This window comes from Sorex fumeus, unplaced genomic scaffold (genome assembly GCF_029834395.1).
Source record: "Sorex fumeus unplaced genomic scaffold, SorFum_2.1 ptg000028l, whole genome shotgun sequence".
Classification (NCBI taxonomy): Eukaryota; Metazoa; Chordata; class Mammalia; order Eulipotyphla; family Soricidae; genus Sorex; species Sorex fumeus.
Window position 1 is genome coordinate 16,306,910 of NW_026606085.1, and position 16,308 is coordinate 16,323,217.

The following is a 16,308-nucleotide window of genomic DNA, read 5'->3' on the forward strand; positions in this document are numbered from 1 at the left end:
CCCCGGCACTAAATTGTCAGCTCAGTTGCTGAGAATGGCCAGTGGGAACCCAGGGCCTCCTGAACACAACTTTCTTCGGGCCTCCCCCGCTCAAAAAATGTTTGAGCTCTCCATAGCCCTAATCTGCCCCCTTACCCCCCTGGCACACATACCACTCCCTAAGTCAGAGGACCCCACAGTGAATTTGCACAATCAGTGAGTGGAGGCTGTCTGCTCACCCCACTTTTTATTTTTTGGGTCACACCCGGCGATGTGCACGGGTTACTCCTGGCTCTGCACCCAGGAGTTACTTCTGGCAGTGCTCAGGGCACCATATGAGATGGTGGGAATCGAACTCAGGTTGGCCACGTGCAAGGCAAACGCCCTGCCCGCTGTGCTATCTCTCCAGCCCCTGCTCACCCCAATTTAAAGCAAAGCACATCTGACTGGGCACCAGGGGGTGGGGGCGCAGCCTCTCTGAAGAAGAGGGGAAGAAACTCCGTGAGCCTTCTGGGGTGTCTCAGTCTAGGGGACAGAAGGCCGGCAAAGGCTTAAAAGAGTGGGAGGAGTGCAAGGTTGGCAGAAGTCTCCTGCCCATTCCATGACGTCTCTGCAGAAGGACAGTGTCCAGACAAGCCTCTCGGGTCTAACTGCTCATCAACCACTCAGGAGGTCAAAGGAGGGTTTGCATATTTGGCTGTCCCTATCCTTGACACCAGGGTGTCAAGGAACCCCAGACAGACATCATCCCTCGTCCTCGAAATCTCCCAAGGACAATTTGTGTGCAAATCTGGGTGGCAGAAGGCTCTGTGAGGTCACCCCCGCTGTCCCCTTTGCCCTCCCCCATCTAGGGAAGACAGGTGACAGATTCTGGGATCCCTACTGCCCTCCCCTTGCACTTGGGCATCAGATGCCAGCGATTGGGTGAACAGGCAAATTCAGGTTGGGTGGTTTCCTCCTGCTAAAAGGAAGGCAGTGTCTCCCCCTGGAGTGGTTGCGAGTGTCAGAACAGAGATGAACACTTCGAATGGTGCTTGGAACACAGAAGTGCTCCTTAGACGCGAGTCTTCTAATCACGTCTTCTTTGCGACACCCTTGTTAGCAAACAGCACCGTGCCTGTTGGTGTGCAATTCCCTTTAACTCTACAAAGAGCCGTTTCAACGGCTCCCCACTGAGGAAGCCCTGGGAATTCAGCCAGACAAATATGAGCCTGGAACACATGTCTCGCAGGGCAGGATTCATTAAGTGCAAAACCTAAATGCCAGCAAGGTGTAAGGGGAAAGACAGAGAAAGTTTAACCAGAGGACACACCAGGAGGCCAGGCTGGGTGAACAGAGGGTTTGCATTCTCTTAGGGGTTTGGTTTTGGTTTTGGCTTGCACCTATCAGTGCTCAGGGCTCACCCCTGACTCTGATCTCAGAGTCTGATCATTCTTGGCGCTACTTGGGGGGACCATATGAGATGCCGGGGATTGAACCTGGGTTGGCTGTGTGCAAGGCAAGTGCTTTACCCACTGGCTTATGGTTCCTGCCCTCAGAATTCCATTTTTAAGACCAAAGTTTCCCAAAGTGGGTTTACTCTCTGTTTGTTCAGTAAAAGGAGGTATATTTCCAGGGGAGGCTGCTGACAGTTTGTGTTTTCCAGAAAATGCAAAGGTAGGCTACAGAGTGTGGGGGCTTCTGCCTTCAACAAAGGGGCTGGTGGAGATTTGGAGAGGGATGCCTTATGGACCTATTCTGAGTGACATATCTGGCCAGGGTGTGGAGTACATGCTGGAGAGGCAAGAGGTGGGACACGCAGAGGCCACTGGGAGAGTTTGTGCTTCCGGGCTATGGGCAATGGGCACAGCCGACACTTCAGGTCAGGGGCAGAGAAAATCTGCACGAGGACAGTAGACATGTGGAGTGAGAAAGGGTAAGCTAGGGAAAGCAGCACCCACTGAAGACTGATTCAGAGGTCAGAAGAAAACTAAGAGTGAGTGAGGAACAGAAGGCAAGGGGGGAAGGGGTTAACTTGCATGGAGAGTTACTGCAACCCAGGTGGGACAGAGAGAATCCCAGTCCACTCCCCTCCACGCCCCTGAGCAACAGACATCAAAAGTACCATCTTCCAAAGGACCACTATTCTACTTCTTGGCATCCACCCCAAGGGCCCAAAAGCTCTATTCAGAAATAAAAACACGTGTTCTCCTATGTTCATTGCAGCATTACTCACAATAGCCAAAATCTGGAGATAACCTAAGTGCCTAAGAATAAATGACTGGATAAAAAAAAAAAAACTATGGTACATATACACATGGGAATACTACTCGGCTATAAGACAAATCATGCGATTTGTTGGTATGTGGATGAATCCGATTACGCTGAGTAGTTTGTCAGGAGAGGGACAGAGACAGAATGATCTCCCTTGGAGGGAGGAGATAAGGAACATGTGAAGGAACAACTGATGCCCCCCAAACAACAAAAACTGAGAACTGATGTTTAGTAGGAAGCAATCACGGGTGGGGGGAGAGAGGTGCTTGGGGACACATGGGGACAATAACAGTGGATGGAAGCAGATCCTCTAGTGGAGGGTGCGCTGTTGGAATGTTTTACGCATGAAATTATGCCATTATCCATATTATAAAGCACAGTGTCTCAAGAAAAGAAGGTGCTCTCTTAGAATGACGAAAGACTGGCCCAGCCGACCAAACTAGAAAATGGAAGATTAGCAACAATATAAATGAGAGTCTTCAAAACTTTAAAATCCATTCTTTCCCAATCATACCCAATTCAGTCCGATCAATGCTGCACTGGAGTCAGGAAGGAGGAAGGCTGAGGTCATACCATCCGATTTTCTAATGAGGTTATTGATTACCTCCAGCGGAATCATTTTGGTGGAGGGGCAACCGTTTTGTGGGATTGCCACAGGTTTGAGAGCACAGGGAAATGATTAAAGAGGCTGCAATGTTACAGTGCTCTTTCCAGAAATCGGCGGGAGAAAGAATGAACAACATCACGTTGTTCTCAAATCAGTATTGAGCGAATATTGTGCACCAAAGGTTTTTCTAGGACCTGGAGTTAGAGTATGAAAAGTGGTGGTGCTGGTGGTGGTGGTGGTGGTGGTGGTGTGTGTGTGTGTGTGTGTGTGTGTGTGTGTATTTGTATGTGTGTGTATATGTGTGCGTGTATACACGCATGTGTGCATGTGTGGGTGTTATTATAGGTAGATATGTTTCAGGAGAACAAAATGTGACTGTGTGATGATGCCTTTTAAATGAAGTTCTGGGAAGAAAGCAGAAGTCTGGTGCCATACCTAGTAATCTAGCATATCAATCAAAAGGTATTCAGTATGCCCTGACTCACTCTTTTTTGGGGAGTGAGGGACATAACAACTATGTGTACCTAGGGAATGCAACAGCTATGTGTACCTAGGTCGAGAGGTCAACATGACAAATGACCTGGCACCCGAGCTGCGCAGGAGGAAGAGAGCGGCTTGGAACGCCTTCAAGAACGTCGAAGAAATAGCTAAGAGGACGAAGAACCTCCGGCTCCGGGCACATCTCTTTGATTCCACTGTTCTTCCTGCATTAACATATGCCTCAGAGACCTGGGCCCTACGCAAACAAGATGAGAACGCTATTCAGGTCTCCCAAAGAAGAATAGAAAGAGCTATGCTTGGAATATCACATTTCACTCAAATGAGAGAACGAATCCGGAGTTCTGACATCTGTCGACGATCAAGAATCAGGGACGATCAAGAATCAGGGACGCTGTCTCATTTGCCAAGGTGTCAAAAATCAGATGGGCTGGTCACGTAATGAGATTTAAAGACGACCGCTGGACTAGAGCTGTTACCGACTGGATTCCACGGGATGTCAAAAGACCGCGTGGCCGCCCACCTGCCAGATGGTCAGACTTCTTCATCAAGATCATGAGCGATCGGTTTGAGGCCCTTCATGTTCCCGGAGCGAAAAGATGCCATTGGGCTACACTAGCACACGACAGGGACAAATGGAGACGTTACTGGCGCCCGCTCGAGCAAATCGACGACTAGCGGGAAGTTAAGTGATTAAGTGAAGTGAGGCACACACACTGAGCAATGCTCAGGGTTAGCTCCTGACTCCGTGCTTAGGAAGGGACCATATGAGGTGCCGGGAATCAAAGCGGGTTGGCCATAGGTAAAGCAAACGTCCTACCCACTGTACTGTTGCGCCAGGCCCATGCCCTGTCTCACTTCTGTGCTCACTCTAATATCCGTAACAGGGTTTCCGAAGTTCTTGGAGATTTATTTATTTCTAAAAATAATGTCTGAATGCCTATCAAGGATGACTTTGGTCTCAGTTGCTTCAAATCTGAGCGCAGTGGAGGGCAGAAAACCAATCCAAGAACACCAGTTCGATGAGAAGCTGCTTCCACAGAAGCATGTAGCAAGTGTAGTGTGAGCCCTGAAGAGAGTAACAGTGATCTAGAGAGGAGTTCACAGTAGAGAGAGACCTGCCCACAGCTCAAGGTCACGGAGGAGTCTCGAGGGAGCCCAGGCAGAGGGACACATTGGGGTAGAAAACAGTGTAGTAAAATCTTGGATTTGCACAGGAAACAAACTGGGATCACAAAATTCAGCTGGATGAGGGGATGAGAGGAAACAAGAGAGTGTATCTACTATAACTCTCCACTCTACCATTCAGCATGAATTTGCTGAGCTTCATTTCAGGTGCTAGAAGACAGCAGTGTACAAAAGCCAGGTTACAAAAGGAGTTTATGTCCCGGTCGTAAAATGCCAAATAGCAGAACAGAGATTTTGGAGAGCTAGTCTAACCACCTCTTATTTTATCTTCAATTCTGGGGCCACACCTGCTTCGCTGAGCAACTGGTGATGCTCAGAGGGCCATTTGGGGTGCCGGAGACTGAATTCAGATCGGCTGAGTCAAAGGCAAACACCCTATTCATTATGTTATTGCTCTGGCCCTGAGGTTATTGACTTTTACTAAAAATCACATATCTGAAAGATGAAGCTTTGGGCCTCAGATATGCTCTGTGGTCATATATATACCTCTTATGTAGGAGGATCTAGGTTCAATTTCCCAGCACCACATCCACCTACACACACTCACACCCACACCCACGCACGTGCACGCTCACACACACACACACACACACACAGGTGGAGATGCCTTACAGCTCATCATAAAGGACTTTGTGTGTACAGACCAAGACAGCAAAGAATTAAAAGCTACCTTGCCTAAAGCTCTAGGAAATTATTAATTTCAAGGGCCAAAGCAACTACCTCAGGCTTTTATTTCTAAAAGAAACAGCCTATTCCGCCACCCTTAAATCAGAAGAGTAACTAGCATTTGCAGACTGTCAGACTAGGTTTCTGGGCAGTGGAGAGGCAGTGAGCACCTGACCCAGCTGCTCCAGGGGTCAGCAGAGCTGTGTTGAGTTATTACCCTGAGATCTAGTGCTAAAATTGTAAAAACTGCCATGTTTGTTCTGGCGGGACACAATAGCATGTTTGCAAGGACCAAGGGAATAGGACCCTCTCTGTACCTTTCAATCCAAAAATTGGAATTGTTTTATTATGACTCTAGAAGGATCTAAAGAAAATCCTTGATGGAGGATTCTCAGAGTCAACCCTATCCTATGGCTCTGGTCAACAATTCCTATTACACCCTGAGCCTTTATTCTCTCTAGAAAGAATATGTGTGCAGGAACTCATTGTAAATAATTCATTCTGGTACAATTCTACATTTTATCACAATACAATTAATATTCACCGAGAACTTATTATGCACCAGACATTATTCCAAGTGATTTGTTAGCATAGGCTCAGTTAAAATTGTGCATCTGGCATGAGCCCTTGCTTTAATGAAAACGTGGTTGTTCCCAATTTTCAGGGATGGTCTCCTAGCCTCTACCCTGGGCCTGTCCTGGCTTTTCGTTTCTTTAGGGGGTCACACCTAGTGACACTCCAGGGTCACTCCTGGCTCTGAACTCAGGAATTACTCCCGGCTATGCTCGGGGACCCTAGGGGATGCTGGGGATCAAACCTGGGTCAGGCAGGCAGGTACAAGGGAAACACCCTACCTGTTGTACTATGGCTCTAGCCCCTGTCCTGGTGACAAAGCACCAGAGCTTACGCCCACCTTAAACATCCACCTCATCCAGGAGCTGAGATGTTGCCTCTTGGCTTCAGTTAATGGCTTTAGGGTCATTGAAATTGGAATCTGGAGCCTGGCCATGCTACCCCCAGCTCCTAAGTCCCCACTGCAGCTGAGTCTCAGAGCTAGAAAGGCCTACTCTGCTTGTAGCAATCCTAATGTATGTAAATCAGATTTTTTTAAAATGTAAGGGTTAGCACAATCAGTCATGTAATACAAATCAGTTGTTTTGCAAAAGGATCCATTAAACGAGGTTGTTTCTTTGCCTGTGAGAACAAGTATGATTCAATTATGCAAGGAGAAGAAGGCACATGCTTGGTATGAGGAAGTCACCTATCAAATAACACAGACGGCATAAACAAGAAGCTGAACCTAGAACAAATAAGCTGAACAGAGAACACAGACAGATCTTATTTCTAGGAAACAAGGACAAAAAATCTATTTCCCCACCTACTCACACAATATGAACTGGTACATTTGTAAGATTTGGTAACTCTGCCTGACAAGCGGAACATTATCTGCGCAACAGAATGTGTTTGTTTTCTTGTTTTGCCACGCCCAGAAGGACTCGTGAGCTATGCTGTGTTCCTTGGTTAACGTGGTGTCAGGGATCAAATCAGGGTCTCCCACATGCAAAGCTTATGGTCCTGTTGAACGGTCTTTCTGGACCACAGCGGAACTTTGGGTGACAGACTCACAGACCTGGAATTCACATGACGTATGAGTCCAAAACCATCCTTTTCCCACACTGTCCCACCCAGCTTTCCAGATGAACTGCTGAAGCACCAGAAAGAGAAATCTTGGACCAAGCTTGCAAGGTTGGACTTGAAACTGATTCCCGTAAAGTAAACCTCTTATGGTCAAACTCTACCCAAATTACTTTCAGTATTTCTTTGGCCTCAGCGAATAATGTTTAGAAAACAAATTGCACTGAACTCCAAACATGCCATCTGCATACATGGAATTCCTTCTAATACACACACAGAGCAAGGAGTCAAACACAAAACCTTTCTAGAACTAACTTCAACATGTGAACGTATAGATTTGCACAAAAGACATAGTAGCTTTCAGGAAAGACATTTTTGCTCTACCTAAATTATGTGGGACATTTTCCTAATGCATTTTAAATGCTGCTTTAATTGTATACACTATAACAACACCATAGCACTAATATAAAAAAGGATATATTTAAATAATCAGTTTACATGCTTACACCCTGTCTGTTTGAAGCAATTTTGTGATAATAAGGTCTTAAACCAAGTGGGAAATCTGCTTTAATCAGGCATAGATTAGAAATGTGACAATGCCCTAAAAATGGTGAGATTCCATTAAAAATTTCTGAGCAAAGCACTATATTTGCTTTCTTAAGTTTCATAAAAACCCTATGCACTCAGTGTTACTGCCCCCATTTTAGAGCCGGTGAAAGAGTCAAGAGAAAAACATAAAGGGTCGAGATGTGATTCAAGTCCAGATGGTCTCAATCTCAAATTTAGTGTTTTCACCACTCCTCTGGATCTTATTTTGATTTTCTGCAAAATATATTTTCAGCTGCCATTCAAACTGTCTCTGTCATTTTTGGCAAAGAGCTTGCATTTCTATTTTGTTTAATTGATATTGTAATTTGGTAACTGATAGAATTTGGGTCCCTGCCTAATTCTGTTTCTGTTTGTCCCCTAAATATAACTTATCATAAGTTTAAAACCAATTTCCTGGAAGATTCCTATTGATTCCAAGACTGACATGGAAGTCCAGCTCAGGTTGGGTAGTCATTCACTTTCCCTTTGAACCACACCTTCCGAATCTCTATTTTATAAAGCGACACTTTCTCCAATACTGAGCAGAATTTACTTGTTAAAAATATTTGCAATCCTTTCAACGGCCTGCTCAGGCCACCCAAGCAGTTTCTCCCTCGCAACTACTAGCATTGGTGTCGTCCGGCTTCCTAATTTGTCCCCAGATGTGTCCAAGACTCTTACCTGTTCCGTGTTCTGGAGTGAGTCAACAAGGCTGACAAGAGTGTGGCCTCTGGGCACGTCTCACGGAGGATGCTCGAACCATGCTCCGTGCATGGACGGGACACCACGGCTGTCTGCTCTTGGAGCAGCCAACCTCCCCACTGCTTGATACTGAGCTTGAGCCTTCGCTAGCCCACCCGCCCATATGCCAAGAGCACTAGAAGGACTTTCAGAGTCGTTTCTCTGTGGTCTGCAGGTTCCAGATTGGCCTGAAATCTTACTAAGCCAGAGCAAAGTTTCCCTTCTTGAAGGCGGGTCACATGCTCTCATTGAGGGCAAGGTTGACCCTGCATCCTGGACCATGAACAGGACACCAAGAGTCCCGAACGTAATGAAATCTCCCCAACCCCCAGCTTCACTCAAAGCACCACCAGTCAGCACTGGTTCACCCACTGTCCTTCCAGACAGCCTCCCCTGGGCACTGAAAATCTAGGCCACCACCTTGCCTCTAGCTAGTGGCCCCCTCCTCCACCCGTCTCTCTCCCCTTTTCCCAAGCATACACAGATGTTACTAAACGTCCCCCTCCCCCCTGCTTTCAGTGGGCAGATTCTGTTCACCCCCCAATAGAGGGGCCATTCTCACACTGAGGTTGAGATCAGCTGACAGAACAACATTCCACAACATTCCACAGGCTCCAGATCTCATTACTCTTTTTTTTTTTTGAGGGGGTGGAGAGTGGAGGGAGAGTTGGATAGGGGGCTGCCACACACAGCAGTGCTCAGGGCTTGCTCCTGGTTCTTTGCTTAGGAATCACTCCTAGCAGGGCTCAGGAGACCATACAGGATGCCGGCGATCGAACCCGGGTCAGCCTTGCGCAAGGCCAGCTATCACTCTGGACCCGACATTCTGCTCTTCTCTGTGTATTTTCTCTTGTCTCCCCTTCCTCCCTTGAGCACACCCTTCATATTCACCCAACTCCGTCTGTTACACAAGACCCAACTACCTTGGGCCAAGTCACTCACACACTTTCAACACATCATTTTCCATCTTGAGTCCTAAATAAAATTGGTGCTCATTTTCAGCCCCCCTCTCCAAACTCGTAACTACCATCCAGGTAAGAATGAAGTCCCATTCATCTCTCTCCTGTCCAGCAGCCGGGCCCCACACAGTAGAGGCTCGGGAAAGGAAGGTACATGGAAGAGACTCCGGCTGGGGTACAGGGCAATTAGTTTCCCAGCCTCGAGCTCTCTGGGGATTGTTCCTCTCTGCAAAGCCCTCCTGGAGAGCGAACAGAGGACTGTGGCGTGCCTCCGCGCTGTGGTGTCCCCAGGGGCTGCCTGACCTGGTCATAACGGCTCTGAGGTCGAGGTGCCACACCCCGCCCCCATCACACAGGACCTGGTCTCCAGAGAAGTCAGCGGGGACTGTAATGTGAAGCCCAGAACATTCATTCCTGATTAACCAAAAGCTCAGGCTTAAGTAAGGGTGTTTGGACTCTGGATCTTTGGGGAGCAATTAAAGAAAGGAAGAAGAATGCGCCTGGAAACAGCTGCTGATCTATCAACTCTTAGGAAAAACACCCTGAATTGAAGTTTAACCAGTCACCTTTCGGTGACTAGTGAAGGCCTGAGCCTGACGGCCCTCAGAGAAGGGATTTTCTTCTCTTCTCTGGCAAAAACCTCCAGATAGGCCAGCCTCTCACGTCCACTCAGGCTGCCTGACTTTGAGTGCTACCCCGAGATTCTATAAAATAACCATGCCTGGGGGCCGAAGCGATAGTACAGCGGATAGGATGTTTGCCTTGCATGCGGCTGACCCAGGTTCGATCCGGCATCCCATATGGTCAGACAAGCACTGCCAGGGGTGATTCCTGAGCACAGAGCCAGGAGTAACCCCTGAGTATCACTGGGTATGACCCAAAAAGAAAATATAACCATAGCTGCCTGAGTTTCCAGTCCAAAGAAGCCTGCCAACCAGGAGGCCGGAATCAAACCATCGCTTAATTCTCCCTAAATGCCTCTTCTTTGGAGTTTCAAAGTGGAAAAGTACCTGAGGGGAGTCCAACCCCCACGTCTTGCGAAGAAGGAAGGAGGTTCCTGAAGCGATGCTTTATTAGCCATTTCTGCTGTGCTACCAAGAAGTTAATCCACTAATTACAAAGAGCCGAGTCCAGAAACTTGGGACCATGGACTTCCAAAAGTGAAATGACTTATCCTTCCTGGGGTGGGTCTACCGAGAGTGCCCTCTCACCTCCCAGCCCGCCTCAAGGCACCAGCAAACTGTCGAAATCCTGTTTTCCATTTGACTGAAGGTCGACTGTACAAGCTCCTCTTACAGGTAAGGGGGAAGTCACCTCTTGCTGATTCCAGGAACAGTTTGCTTGTTTTCTGAGAGGAATGTTACAGAGTAACTTAGGTGCACAGGTTCTGTGCTGAAGGTGGGGAGGAAATTTTCTTTCAGTCCGACAGCATTCAGGGATAATCACAGTGAAGGCGGAGAGCAACAGGACCACAAGGATTTGCACTGAACGCAAATCGACGGGGTTTGATCTCTGGCACCCCATATGGTCCCCCCAAGCCCGCCAGGAGTGACCCCTGAGTGCAGGGCCAGGAGTAAGCCCTGAGCACCCCCATGAAAGGTGTGACACAAAAACAGCAACAACAAAAAAGTACAATCACAGTGAGACTCACGATCATTTAGCGCCTGCTGTGAATCCAGCACCTTCTCAAGGAACCCTTAAATCAACCCAGTGTGTTCATTGTGATTCCCATTTTCAAGTGAGAAAAAGCAAGCCCGATAATCTCACCTAAAGTCAGATTGGAGTCTGAGCTAGACCAACTGAGAGCAGAGCTAACGCCAGGCAGGTTTGTGTGTTCTCCGTCTTTAATGCCAACCTCTTGGTCCTAAGTTGGGGCCTGACTGGACAACTCATTCAGGCACCTGTTCCGTATGCGATGATGACTGCGCCATGCAGGCATGCCAAACAGATTCTTTAGACTCACCACACTGCCTGTGTGAGATCAACATAAACGTGGTGTGCACGTACACACACACACACACACACACTGTGGACCTTGGGGTCCCCAGTGCTGGCCTGCATTTCCGGCACACATTCCAACCTCCTTCAGCGTAGAACCCTCATTTAGCTCCTCTGTGATGGTAGGCATTTGGACTTAACAACTGCATGCAAGGGCTCTGGAATGAGAATGTCTGGGCTCAAATTCTGGATACTCCATGCACTGCTAAATTAATTAATCTCCCAGTGTCTAAGTAACTCATGTGAAAAAACCGGACTGATAATCACAGTGCCTGTCCCCTGGGCTTGCGGGGAGAGAGAAACAAGCTGACGTACGCAAAGCACTGAGTCCCCAGCACAAAGGAAATCCTAGGGAAGTCCTCCACTGTATTACTTTTGGGTCTGTAATCGTGTGTATAAACATCATATCCTCATCACGCACATTGGACAACATGGGGACACTGGACAACCAACTACACAGCACTAGAAAATCCCCCTTTTCCTACAGTGCCAGCATGCAGCATGTTAGCACTTCTGTATCCTTCCAGGAGCTCCCACGTATGAGACTCTTCCACACATACAAAGGTAGGGGGGTTTATGTATGTATTCTATGTGGAGAAGGGAGGGTGCAGAAAGGATGACAACTGCAGAATGATGACAGTGGTGGTGATGGCGATTGGAGTCTCAACAAAATTTTCTGACTTTCACTGTGGCATACTTCAGCACTGGCCTTCTCTGTATACAACAGAGAATGCCTTCTTACAGTGGGAGGGGCTGCGTCACTCAATTATCACCTCCATCACACTCAACAGAAGTAAAATAGGACAGGGGCCAGAGCCATAGTACTGTGGGTAGGTCACTTGCCTTGCACAAGGCTGACCCAGGTTCGATCCCTGGCATCCCAAATGGTCCCGATAGTTCCAACAGGAGTAACCCTTGAGCACAGAGCCGGGAGTAAGCCCTGAGCACTACCGGGTGTGCTTCAGCGCCCCCCCCCTCCCCAAATAACCTAAAACAAAAAGTAAAATATGGCATTTGAATCTTGAATTCAAGTGGGTGATCTTTCTATTCCTTTCATTATAGAAGAGACTGATAAGGCTAATGCAATATACTATTACTAATGTCTCAGAAATGCCCAAAGCACAAGCCCTAATCCACTTTGTAGACTAACTGTATTCAGAATGCCAGGTTTTATATTAAGCTATATATTATAGTAAAAATTGGCTGCAGGGGAAAATCCTCTTTGAGCCAGAGCTAAATCATTTTTAATTCTTTCTAAAACGTACAAGAGCCTGGTGGAAGAGAAAATATCCAAACAAAGGTCGGTATTGAGATGCAATTTAACCCTTGGCTGAGTAAGAGCTCTGGCCAGTCTCAGGGCCTAGCTTTACGTGTGTGATATCCAGACCCCTCCTGGCAGTCTGGGGCCAAGAACTAACAGGACCTATCCTATTTTATTTGGGGGGGGGGGGTGGAGTCACACCCAGCAGTGCTCAGGGTCTTACTTCTGCCTGCCTCTGTGTCAGGAATCACTCCTGGTGGGCTCAGGGGACCATAACATGTTCCGGGAATCAAACCTGGGTAGGTGACAAACAAGGCGAGTGCCCTCCCTGCTGTACTTTCACTCTAACCCCAAATTAAAGGGACTATTTTAATAGGAAACTAAAAGCAAGCTTCAGAGTCACTATTTTATGGCTGTAACGAAGTGATCCAAATTAGGGATTAAACAGTGACTAAGAAGAAAAGGAACCTCAGTCATCATATGGGGTTCGCAGTTTTTCAGAGAAGAACCAGCAGACGGAACCCCCCACTACCCCCCCCCCCGCCCCCATTTCCTCTCTGGTCTATTCTTGGGTGCTGCACGGAACATAACATTACATTCATTCACGAATTTCAAAAGACAAAATGGGATGTGCAAATGGTCTCTTGAGTCTCCCCCCCCCCCCCCCAGCCTCCCCTCACCCTGCAAAGTGCATTTTCTTAACTCTGTAGATCTGACCTATTCTCCCAATAGCACTGTAGCACTGTCTTCCCACTGTTCATCGACTTGCTCGAGTGGGCACCAGTAATGTCTCCATTGTGAGACTTGTTACTGTTTTTGGCATATCGAATATGCCACGGGGAGCTTGCCAGGCTCTGCCATGCGGGCGGGATACTCTTGGTAGCTTGTTGGGCTCTCCGAGAGGGATGGAGGAATCTAACCTGGGTCGGCTGCCTGCAAGGCAAACACCCTACCCGCTGTGCTATCTCCCAACACACAGGGAAAATCAAAATAGCTCACCCTGAGTCTCTCTCTCCTTGGGACAGAACAGACTTTGCTCTGCTGTCTCCGTAGGAATGGGACATTAGAGTCTTAGCTCCGCCCCTTCTTCCCTTCTCCCCCATCCTGGCTCTCACCCCCATGTCCTTCTACCTCTCTTTTCTCCTTTTCTCCCTAGGCGCCCCACCCCCCACTTCCTCATCTCTTCTTCCCTCCTCTTCAGTCTGAACATGTTGGAATCAGAGGTGGGGGGAGAGGGGGTGGAGGAAGAGAGGTATCGAGGAGGGAAAGGTGGAAACAGGAAGGTGGAGACTCACTTCTAAAATTTGTGGGACCCTCATCCCAAGTAGACCGGTTCAGGCTGAGAACTCTAGAGCTTCCTGGAATGGGGGCAGGCAGAATCCCCTCCCAGCTAGAAGACATCGAAGTCCCACCTACACCCTTCAGCATAGAAATGTCCCAGCTCCAGGACTAATCCCAGAAAGAACAACAAGCAGCTAATCTGTCCCAGGTGGATGGGTCTTGGGACTGAAAATACTGGGACGTTGCAGGCACAGGGGTGACAGATCCCCCTCTCTACAACTCCCACCAACATCTGACATCTTCAGTTCTACAGGTGAATCTCATCACTCCACCAAGCTGCCAAACTGTAGCAGCTATACAGCTTGTGGACCGCACAGCGGCATGTGTGGCTGAGTAATACCTCCAAATTTCATAGGACTGATGGTCCAGTAGAAGCACAGCAAATTTGATGGGTATGTCACATAGAAGACGGCAGAGCTCAATGAGAGAAAACACCCCCAACTAGCACCCAACCACTCAGTAAGTCCTCAACACAAAACCTTTAGCAACAACACTGTGAGACAGAATAATGATCCCAAACTAACTTTAATTGATGTGTGTGTGTGTGTGTGTGTGTGTGTTTTGGCTTTTCTGGGTCACACACAGCGATGCATAGGGCTTACTCCTGGCTAATTCAGTAATTCAGGAATTACTCCTGGCAGTGCTCAGGGGACCATATGGGATGCTGGGAATCAAATCCGGGTCAGCCGTGTGTAAGGCAAATGCCCTACCCGCTGTGCTATCTCTCCAGCCCCAACTGATGTATTTTTTGATCATTCCATTTGCCATTTTGTTGAAACAAGGAATATAAAGTAAATTTGTTTGTGCTGGCTAAGGGGAAGTTTTGTTGTGGGTATGTGGGGAAATTGGGGACATTGGTGGAGGGCAGGTCACGCTGGTGTTGGGATTGGTGTTGGAACATTGAATGCCAGAAACAACTGTATCATGAACAATTTTGTAAATCATGGTGTTATAATTAAAAAAGAAAGACTAAAAATAAAATCTGTGGGGCTCAACACACTCATAGAACTCCGTGGTAGTGAAAATCGAGGTAGAAGCCAAGGAGGGGTAAGTCGTGGATGTGTTACTGACCAAGAAGGAGGGGAACCAGGAGATCTTGAGAGAAAAACAGGAGAAGTTTCTGAAGCCACCTGCGCTTCCTGTGGGCTTGCTAGGTTTTTTTCTTCATGAATTCTATTTGCAGGCACTTAAGTCACCAACTCTGAAGACAGAAATAAGGCCTGTTTTCTCATAGGTCCCTGTTTACAGGAAGCCACATTAGCTGCAGGCCAAGGTCCTTGAGTTTCAAGCCAGCCAGTCTCCTATGTCAGCCAGCAGGTAATTAGGCTGTTAGAGTAACTCAGCACCAGGAGGTCTGCAGGATGCTCGGGTTTTAGAAACCGAAGACAGATCAGTGATAATAGCAATCTCATTCCCAGAACCTTCTGCCTGCTATCAGAGCAGGGAGAGCCAGGAAAATGGAAATGATTAGAAGCATCCCCGCTCCGTGCTCAGGGCCAAACAAGGAGAATGGGGAACCTCAGAGACTGGACGAGAACAGGAACACTTCTACCAAAGTAAAACCCACATCCATTATAATTTTTTTTCTTTTTGGAGTGATAGCACAGTGCTAGGGCGTTTGCCTTGTGCGCGGCTGGCCCGGCCGAGCCGGGTTCGATTCCTCTGCCTCTCTCGGAGAGTCCAGCAAGCTACTGAGAGTATCTCGCCCGCATGGCAAAGCCTAGCAAGCTCACCGTGACGTATTCAATATGCCAAAGACAGTAACAACAAGTCTCACAATGGAGACATTACCGCACCCGCTCAAGCAAATCGATGAACAATGGGAGGACAGTGCTACAGTGCTTTTTTGGTCACACCTGGTGATGCTCAGGGGTTACTCCTAACTCTGCACTCAGGAATTACTTCTGGCAGTGCTCAGGTGCTCGAGGAACATATGGGATACCAGGGATAGAATCCAGGTCAGCTGCATGCAAGGCAAACACTCTGCCCACTGTTCTATCATTCCAGCCCTGACACATCCATTTTTTTTTAATAATACGGGAGTACTGCTATTTGTTCAGCCATTGATTAAGCTGATTGAATTGGGCATGAACTCCACATTATTATTATTTTTTAACTGTATCACCGTGAGATAGAGTTACAAAGTTTTTATGTTTGAGATTCAGCCATACAGTGATGGAACACCCATCTCTTCACCAGTGCAGGTCCTCCATCACCCCCGTCCCAGTCCTCACCCTGCCTCTATGGCAGACAATTTCCCCAATACTCTCTCTAATTTTGGGTACTATGTTTTGCTCGAAATTTCCTAGCACCACTCAAGCCTACCTGCCAGGGGCAGACGCTAGATAATTTATTTTCCATTGCTCATTTTGAATATCATGAGAGCTCCCAGGACCCCTATTGTAAATGTAAATTTCTAGATTGTAAATGGTTGGGTTCCAGAGACATCTCTGTATGGCACTAATCCATTTTGGGATTGAATTGGGAGTCTCTGGGCCACGGCTGTTGGTGCACTAAGATGGCACCCGGAGGAAAATGACACATCCATTTTATTTATTTATTTGCTTTTTTGGGTCACACCCAGCAATGCACAG

At 47.6% G+C, this 16,308-nt stretch overlaps 1 protein-coding gene across 1 annotated transcript in view; it reads right to left on the bottom strand.

Moving 5' to 3' along the window:
- The window catches only part of GRAMD1B (GRAM domain containing 1B), a 217,054-nt gene that overhangs the window by 148,341 nt on the left and 52,405 nt on the right, over positions 1-16,308 (bottom strand). The window lies entirely within an intron of this gene.